Here is a 9,790-nt window from a genome sequence, read left to right as displayed (position 1 = left end):
AACTTGCTTTTCCTTGCCTGGTCTAAATTTGATCTCAAAAGTGAACTCTTGGAGAAATTCAACCCATCGCCTTTGTCGCATATTGAGATCTGGCTGGGTGAAAATCCACTTGAGACTTTTTTGGTCAGTAACAAGCTCAACCATCTGACCTAGAAGATAGTGTCTCCACTTTTTGAGGGCATGAACCACAGCCAGTAGTTCGAGGTCATGGGTGGGATAATTCTTCTCATGAACCCTGAGCTGTCGCGATTCATAAGCTATGGGATGGCCTTCTTGCTGTAGGATTATATATGTATGCAAGCATCCACTATCACCTCAAAGGTTTTTTAAAAATCTGGAAGTTTGAGAACAGGTTCACTGGCCAAAATCTCCTTTAATTTGTTGAAGGCTTTATCGCTCTTTTCTGACCAGATAAAGGGTTCCTCCTTCTTAGTGAGTTCAGTGAGAGGACTTGCAATGAGTGCATAATTTTTTAATAAATACTCTACACCATCATGTGAGGCCAAGAAATCCCCATACTTCTGAAACAGTCTTGGGAATGGGACACTGAACTACAGCTTCCACCTTAGCTGAGTCGGGAGAAAGACCATCCTTTGAAACTTTTTATCTCAAATAGGCAACCTTCTCTACAAAGAAAGAGAATTTGCTACGCTTGGCATAGAGTTGGGCTTTTCTGAGAATCTCCAAGACATGGCGTACATGCCGTTCACGTGTTCTCTAGTCTTTGAATATATAAGGATGTCATCAAATAAGACTAGAACAAAATCATCTAACTCTGTCCTGAAGAGGTCAGCCATGAGACGGTTAAATGTGGCAGGGGCATTATTTAGGCCAAAAGCATGACGGTGAACTCATAATGCCCAAACCTTGTGTTGAAAGTTGTTTTTGGAATATCCTCCCTTTTTATCCCCACTTTGTAATAGCCTGACCTGAGATCAATCTTGGTGAAAAATTTGGAACCATCGAGTTGATCAAGCAGCTCATCTATGCGAGTCAAGGGATACTTGTTCTTGACAGTGCACTGATTTAGGCCTCAAAAATCTATGCAAAGTCTGAACGTTCCATCTTTCTTCTTTTGGAAGAGTACAGGAGTAGCCCAGGGAGAGACACTCGGCTTGATGAAACCTTGTTGCAAAAGCTCAGTCAACTGATTCTTCAGCTCTATGGATTCGGAAGGTGACATCTTGTAGGGAGTCCTTGCTATTGGTTGGGCACCAGGAATGAGCTCAATCTCGTGTACTAATTCCCTAGGTGGTGGAAGAGTTGTCAATTCCTCTGGAAAAATATCTTGATATTCATTTAGCCATTCAGGCTCTGATTCTTCTGATTTGATCTCTGGTTTATTGAGCCTTATAACAAAAATTGACAGTCCTTTCTTTAACCACCTAACCAAACGACTGGCTTTGACCACCTTCAAGGGAACTTTCCCTGTTCTGCCTTGCACTAAGACTTGTTCACCCTTTGAGTTTGAAAAAGAGATGCTTCCTTCACTGAAATGGATGTTGGCTTTATTTTTTCTCAGCCAATCCATCCCTAATATTCCTTCAAATTGGCCCATCTTTAGGATTCTAAATCTTTGTTGGTTTGAGTGACCTTCTAGTTGAAAGGATAGGTCTACCATCTGTTCATCTGTCAGAATGGTGGATCTCGTTGCTAGAGAAACCCGTAACTTATGACTTGTGGGTTGGGAGGTGACTTGTAATCTTTTTACAATTTTAGTTGAAAAAATGAATGTGAGCTACCAGAATTAATAAGGAAGGAAAGAGTTTTACCCTCATACTCTCCCTTAGTCTCAAGAATTGAGAATTGTCGATTTTGGCCACTGGGGTCCAAGGCAACATAGATGTGGGCTTGCTCCTCCATCTTATCCTTTATTGAAATGAAGTTCACAATTGATGATCTAGGTGGGTTGTTGGTTGGATTTTGTCTATGAAGATGAGGCATAGGATTAGGTCTTGCCTGTGCTCGATCTCTCCCTCTGGTTTGAAGGTTTTTGAATTGTCCCTCTTGATTGGGTGGATTCAGACCGTTAGCAGGAGGCACCAAATAATTGGAGTCATTTCCTTTAGGGAATTCGGCCTTGTTATGACCAAACTCTAGGCACTTGTTGCATTGAATTTTTCTTCCACTTTGAGTGACAGGAAGGGCATTCACACGAACAAGGTGGGGTGGTGGTTGGGGTTGGGCAGTGGCTTTGGGATAAATGGTACTTTATTTGCTTGATAGGGCTGACCATGGTAAGAAGGAAATTCTCGCTTCTTATTAGTTGTGGTGTTTCCCTTAAAAAGGATCTTATGCTTTGACTTGGCCCTAATTAATCGTCTGCGAGTGAAACAGGTCGGACGGACTCTACTTTGGAAGCCAAATCTCCTCCGAGTCCAAAGATGAAGCGACTTAATTTCTGTTCCCCTGTCATGAGAGGAGCATATCGCGAAATTCGGACAAATTCCTCATAGAGTAAACTTTGACATACCTATTCCCCAGTTTGCATGGAAGAAACTCATTCATCTTAGTGGTGGAGTAGTCTAGGGGAAGATAGCGTTCCTTGAGATGCTGCTTTAACTCATACCAACTTTGAGTCGCTTCTACTACTGGGCGAGTTTGACAATTGAGCTTCCACCATGTTTTTGCAGGTCCTTCTAGCTTGGCTCTTCCCACTATTCCTTGAGCTACTGAATTGTAACAAGCAAGAGCAAAGTAGTCATCGTCTAAATTATTCACTCTTCTAGTTGGGTAGGCACATCATCACCCGTTCCTAAAAATGGATGCGGTTGCGCAAATTTGAGAAGGGCCTTGAGATCTTTGTCACGCCCAAAATCCTCTACAAGTGCTGCAGCAAGCGACATTTGGTTGGAACGTGGCACATGTGTAGCTTGGGGTGTTGGTGGCACTTGTGAATCAAGGGGTGCATGATCTAAAGAACTAACTGATGGTAAATCCCGAGCAGCCTGACTCCTTGTGAGTCTATGTGGCATTTTGCTGTGACAAAAAATATATCCTTTCTCTTAGCAATCGAGCTGAAAAACCTTTCAGGTATACAAGACTAGTTAAATACTTTTTAGAGATAGACCTTTCAAAAAGGTAAACTCTTTGTTATTTTCTCTCATTCAAAGCTTTTCTTTTTTATTTTCTCTTTCTATTATGCCAAAAACTTTATACATCTCGGGGAAATAATTATTGATATAGGCTAGCACTTCTTTCGTACTTTTTAGACATCAAGTTCTTCCATTTGCTTTTGGACAATTTCGAGCACTTCCTCTTCTTGAGAGGTCCACATCATCTGCAATTTGAGAAGTTATTTTCCATTACCTCACCCTTTTCTACAAGAGTCAGTTAAAACCTTTATCTATCCAAAGACAAAACCTGCGCTGTGATACCACTTGTGAGGGCCATGCCCGTGGACCACCGGTTGAACCATCTCACATGCATACACCATGATCTCCGACATCCCTCCCGCTTGAGATCGACATCAAGACAGGACTCCTCCTGCTCTTCGATGCCAACTCAAGGGGGTGATAACATTCAATTTCTCTCATATGGATCCCTTAGCCCCGAAGAACCTTGCTTACCGATCAAGCTTACAATCGAAGTCATCAGACTAACTTGGAACTCAACCTTCCAGGGTCAATTGGTGGGAGTTCTCTAATTCACCCTTGGTTCAAGGTCATTGATGCTTTTTTCTCGGTTAGGACCGAGCATAGCCGTCAATGTGTTCCCCTAAGGTGAGTGTATTATAATCTACACGAATCCCTCGATCCCAAGTTGTTCCCCGCTCCGTAGATCGAAATCCCTTTTTTTCCCCGCTCTGGACTTAATTGTTAAGACAACATAAAATTGGGTTCAACTTTCTGGCCAACAATTAACCCTCCGAAATCCACCCACCCACCAAACCGTTTGATAAATGCACCTTCACAAGGTAGTACTATGATACTAGAAAACAATATTCCAATCATGGCGAACCAAGAATACATTTCAAGCATTTGAAAGCAGCATGAAAACTGTTGCATACCCTTTCAAATGTGCATTTATCAGGTCGTTCCCACCTTTTCCTTTATAGAATATTTTTACTTCCTTTTTCCTTTAATATTAGTAAGATTATCTAGTTATCTTTTCAAGCAATCACATATACTTCTCCAGACATATCACGATCCTCGTTCCAGGACTCGGGTATCCTGCCTCGTCCGCCATGTGAGAAGGCGGCACCTTTACACAGATTCCAATTCTTATTTTTCTTTATCTTGTGTGGGAAAGGCTTCAAAAATAATCTACTTTAGGTTCCTTTTAATCAATAATCCTGAGAAGAAGAGCAAAGGTCCGACTGATGAGGACAATTGTGGAATAGCCCATTTAGGTTCCTAGCCTTTCCAAGGTTCCTTTCTCCCAAACAATTTGAAGAGTTACCTAATTAAATCACATCCTTCTTCCTTATCATGATCCCTCCATGGATCTCTTTTCCTTCCTCCTTTTTCCGTCGGCACCAGGCCTACCCAGACTAAGCCAATTTGCAGACGCATCCATGGGTCACATCCACCCGATTGAGACACACTCCCATTCAATCCCATTTCTAGGGAAATGAATGAACCCTAGGCTCAAACATAGACCAACGGTTATCCTTCCTAGCCAAAAAGGACCATCCCCTGTTGTATCCCACAGGTAAACACCTGTGTTGGCCTTTTTCCAAACATTAAGACAAGTTCACACTTAAATCGCTATGTTATACTAGGGCTATCCACGTCAATCTTCTCGGTAAGGTTCTTAATTTTAGTTTAAATGTTAGATTAAGCTCCTTGAGTTATAAAACCTTAATTCTTAATTCCTTTTAATTTTCTATTCAAACAAGACCTTAAGAAAACAAAGAATCTCATGGAAGTTTAAGTCTTTGTCTCTATGTAAGTTCCAAGTTATCCCCGACTTCGATGAATCCTATTCTGGTCCCTTTTCATCATTTGCCATCCATGGGTCATCTCCATGGAAGCGATGGGAGGTTTATGTTCAAGCAACAGGGTCATGACATCCATGAAGCTATCCCCTTACTCCCCCCTTCGAATTTGCAAAACAAACTTGAAAGCAGACAAACTTGAAATGAACAATGGATATGCTTTCTATAACGAGTTTTTTCTTTGGTATGATCTATGCGTGATACATACAAAACCTTCGAAATTCACCAACCTACAACCTTGGGCAACTAATCAAAACTTCCTTTGAGTGCTTATGCAAGAGTAAAACCCTTCTATGCATGGTAGTGTAAAATGGCAAAGTTCCTAAGAGTGGACTTGCTAGTGTATCGTAAAATATGCATGTAATAGTGTATGAATGATTAACAAACTCTTCTTTAAGAAGGGTTTTAGGTGTACCTTTACTACCATGGAGAGGATTAATCAAGTGGCTTAAGGTTTCGAAACCTTAATGTGTAGATAGTAGGGTCTTCTCCTTGCTTTGTAAGAGTAACAGCAAGTGTATTGACATTGCCGGATCTTTTCCGTTTCCCTTTGCTTGAAAACCACCAATCTGGCTATGGGAATATAAAGAGGTTAAGAAAATTCAAGCTATTGAAAGCTTGTTGGTTAAAAGAGAGAAGGTGAAGAGGGTAATGGTAATTTGGATTATGGTTATGGCTTCTCTTGAGGAGAAAAGTGTGTGTAGGATGTGTATGAAGAAGGAGGATTAGCTATGGCTTTCATAGCTCACTATCAAGCTTGCAATTTCAAAATGTGTAGAGAAATGAAGTGAAGTGAAGCATAGCAAAGTGTTTAATTTGTAGGGAAGGCCTCCTTTTAAGCTTAATTGATAAGGCTCTTAACTTATCATGATAATTTACTTTGCATATCTTGATATGCTTCTTCCTTATCAAAGCTTCTCCATCAAGATACTTACACAAGAAGCTACTTTTCCTATAAGTGGATTATGCAAGAAGCTACTTTCCGACAAGTGGCTTATGCAAGAAGCTACATTTCCTACAAGTGGCTTATGCATGAAGCTACTTCCCAACAAGTGGCTACTTTTCAATTCAACAAGTGGCTTTCCCAACAAGATATTTTTCAACAAGTGGCTTCTTCAACAAGCTACTTTCAACAAGTGGATTTTTTCAACAATTAGTTACTTTTTCACCTTACCCTATTCTTTCTTTGTTTTCTTATGCAATTTTGTTTTTCTTTTCTTGAGATAAAACTAATATCCCATACATTGGTTATATCCACGTTCCCATGGTGAAAACCAAAAGTGTCTCATGGATAGCTTTGCATTGATTATATCCATGTTCCCATGGTTAAAAACGAAAGCGTATCGTGGGTAGCTAGGGTACTTTACTTGATTGTATTCGGAAAGTCGACAACTTAGATATTTCAGCAAGAGTAAGGGCTAAGAAGATGACCTTACATTCTTAGTCTTGGGAGGATATTAAAGAAGCGATTACAACATGAAATCTTCCACCCGCTCATCAAGACGCCAAAATAAATGAGTTATCTTTTCTAAAGCAGTTTTCCTTATTGGTGGGGGAGTATTTCTCCAAATTTATAACCTTGCAAAGGTATGCCCCAAAAATGTCCATTGAACAGCAGCAGGTAGCATAATTTTGTCAAGGATTCAATCATCCCTCGGATACCCGTCTTGAAGCAATGAGACCCACGTTACTTCAGGATGATCTTCTGTTGAGGGAAACACCTCTAGCTAAAGAAAATAGCCACAAACCAGGGGAGACAAGACTTTAGAAATCAAAGGGGTAGGCCCAATAATTGGAGCCCCAGACCTGCTAATCAAACTTATCAACCTTGCCCTATAGTAGCCACAACTACAACAAATCAACTTGATCATCTTGATGTTCGTTGTTATGAGTGTAATGAGCTAGGACATTATAGGAGCAGGTGTCCCAGAAGAAGTGTAGCAACTACTACAAATGCAATTCCTGTAGCACCAAATGGTAGAGATCAACCGGTTTGTCGTGGAGAAAAGAATGCAGGAAGAGGCCGTGGAAGAGGAGTTGTGGCTGAAATTCATGCCATTATTATGGAAGAGCCAACATTAGGAGACCTAGCTAATGAGAGAGAAACTTTGCACCCTGGAAACTTGAGAAAGGAATCTTAGGAATAGAAGCATAATTGAACACCTCATCAAATGGAAAGATTTTCTTGAAGAAGATGCAATGTGGGAAGACGAGACATCTCTCCTTAAATATGAGTGCATTTTTCTAACGAGCTTTTATTTTTGTGATTTTTAAACAATCCACAATTTTTTGTGCTTTTTAGAGTCATTTTCTAGAGCAAATATACATGTTCTAAACAATGTCCAAAATCACCCGGTAAATTTATACACAAAAGAACAACAAATTATCAACACAATAAGTGTCACACATAAGTTGTTGCATCATTAAACAAAATAAACATTACCATGCCAATAGTGTGTGGTCAAAAACCTGAGAGCGTAGTACTTCACTAAATAGAGGGAGGGGACAAATGGGGTTGCCTATTTTTTATGTAGAAAGTAAAGGATTCATAGCACGGGGATTGAAATACGGGGTTGACTAAGTATGAAGGAAACATCCATCACAGTCAGTGTGGGTTGATGTATTACCATGTGCTCCTTAGGTTGCAGACCCAAGACATTCACATACACATAATACATGTGCTTACAAGCAATGAATGACTTTTGAGGTATCACCCTTTTCTGGAAATCTAGACATGTACAACTTGGCTCGCCTTTGATATGAACATCATAACAGCTTTCAGTAACTATGTGAGACACAACATGTTTCTTTTGAATTATAGAGACTTCCTCTAAGAAGGTTCCAGCCATCACTGCAACTGCTTCAACCCTTTTTTTGTGCTTCTTTTGAAATACCATGCCTCCACTTTTGTCGCCTACTACTTGAACCTCCTTCTCCACATAATGAAGAAACCCTATTTTCCTTGTACTTTGATGTGCTAATACCATCCACTTGAAAACCTGCCATTGTAAGACTACCGAGCTCTTCTCTTGAGACTTTTGTCCCCCTTGAAATGGGCTAGATCATACGGGCTATTGGTATCTCCTTCACCTGATTTTTAATTGACTTTGTGTTCTCCACATCATGATTGCAAAACCATAGCCATTGCTCTATGGTTTTGTCTTTGTAGCATCTTTTTGACCAAAATCATGGCGCGACCAAACCTGTACCATGACTATTAAGAGTGTTACCACAATTTTTCCTACCCACAACACCAAAACACTTCCTATTACAATGAATGGGCATTCTGCACAAGGCCCATTGTTCACGTGGAACATCATGTTCCTCTACATAGACTGGCTGCTCTGTGTTGCATGTCAAATGTTCATTCTCAGGCATGTAGTCTTTTCCAATCTCTTCTTCTTCACTATTGCTTGACTCCATGGTTTCAAATCTGATATGACGTGGACGACCACAAACTTTGCGTTGTTTTGACTCCATTACATATTCTGGACGATGAGAACTAATAGCTTTTCTTGTCTCTCTCTTCTTTCGTTGCACGGTTTCCTTGTCGCCATGCAATGTGGGCTCTTCATGCCTACGAAAACTCCTTGCACGACCCTTGCAATGACAGCTGGACTTGGAGGTTGTTGTCTCTCGACTCTTGAGAGCATAGATCCGAGTGTGGGACCCGTGCCTATATAAAGACTTGTCAAGAACCCCAAACGCTTTGCACATTGTATATACGAGTTTAAGACATTTCTAACACACGCATCATATAATGAAATCTTTCTTCTTTCCTCTTCAGCAGCCAACCAGCTAGCATGAATGCTCTCAGGAAAGTTTATACTTGGAATTTGTGCCTTATCCCATGGACTTTTATTAGCCTATCCACAAAATTGTAGTTGAGTAATTAAACATGGTTTCTCTTGGATCACAAAGAGATAAAATATAAACTCACATTCTTGTTGATGTTTCCCTAATGCTCAATTCGTTGTTCCCACCATTTAAACCATCATTGAAGCGCCTCTAAGTTCTCTTTTGGAACATGAATCAACCACCAATCTTTGGTATGCCTTGCGCTAATTTTAGCCTCTTCTACAGTTGTTGAGAGTCTCCATGTTTCACACATTCCAATGTGCTCATTTTTCTTTTGTGCAAGCACAAATTTTCTTGTGTACTTTTGCAAGCTCTTCTGCCAATGGAAAAGGCAAGAGCGCTCTCTACCTTCCATAATGTTACGTGGCCCTCCATTCTACACTGTGCTTATTGCCAACCAGTTTTCCCCTGCCTCATCTGACATGAACCCTGCAAAATCAAGCGGCGCTTGCCCACTCCTCGTCCTCCTCTTTTGCTTCACAAATTGCAATAACTTGCAACGTTCGCATTCTAGACAAATATGATGCAAATGTTAGGACAAACCTTTTGAAGGATAAATATTTCATATTTCCAATTAGAAACAAACTTACCCCGGATCATACACGGAACATGACATTGTTGCCCATCCATCTACCCTATGTGTATGATCAAAGTGAACCCAAGCATTCCTCAAGTCCCCTTGCCCAGCTCGTCTCATTCGGTTCACTAGGTCCACACCTAATGCAGGACCTTTTGTAGATCTTGAAAATGTAACATTTTTCTCTTCCATTGCCTTGTCCTAGGAATCTACTGCCATGGAAAAAGGGAGACATACAATGTTGTTGTAGTTGCAATATATTGTCATATCCTTCACCCATTTGAAAAGATTGCTTTGCCTTTTCTTTGGTTATTAGACCTTTAAATATACATGCAATATCCATATTAATGTGACCGTGTGCTTAACTGAGCACATAGGGGAGCTCCTTGTGGATGCATCAAGAGTGGGACTTGTGG

Source organism: Adiantum capillus-veneris, chromosome 19 (assembly GCF_014529385.1).
Source record: "Adiantum capillus-veneris isolate H3 chromosome 19, ASM1452938v2, whole genome shotgun sequence".
Lineage (NCBI taxonomy): Eukaryota > Viridiplantae > Streptophyta > Polypodiopsida > Polypodiales > Pteridaceae > Adiantum > Adiantum capillus-veneris.
The sequence above is the reverse complement of the archived record's forward strand: the minus strand, read 5'-3'. Positions refer to the sequence as shown.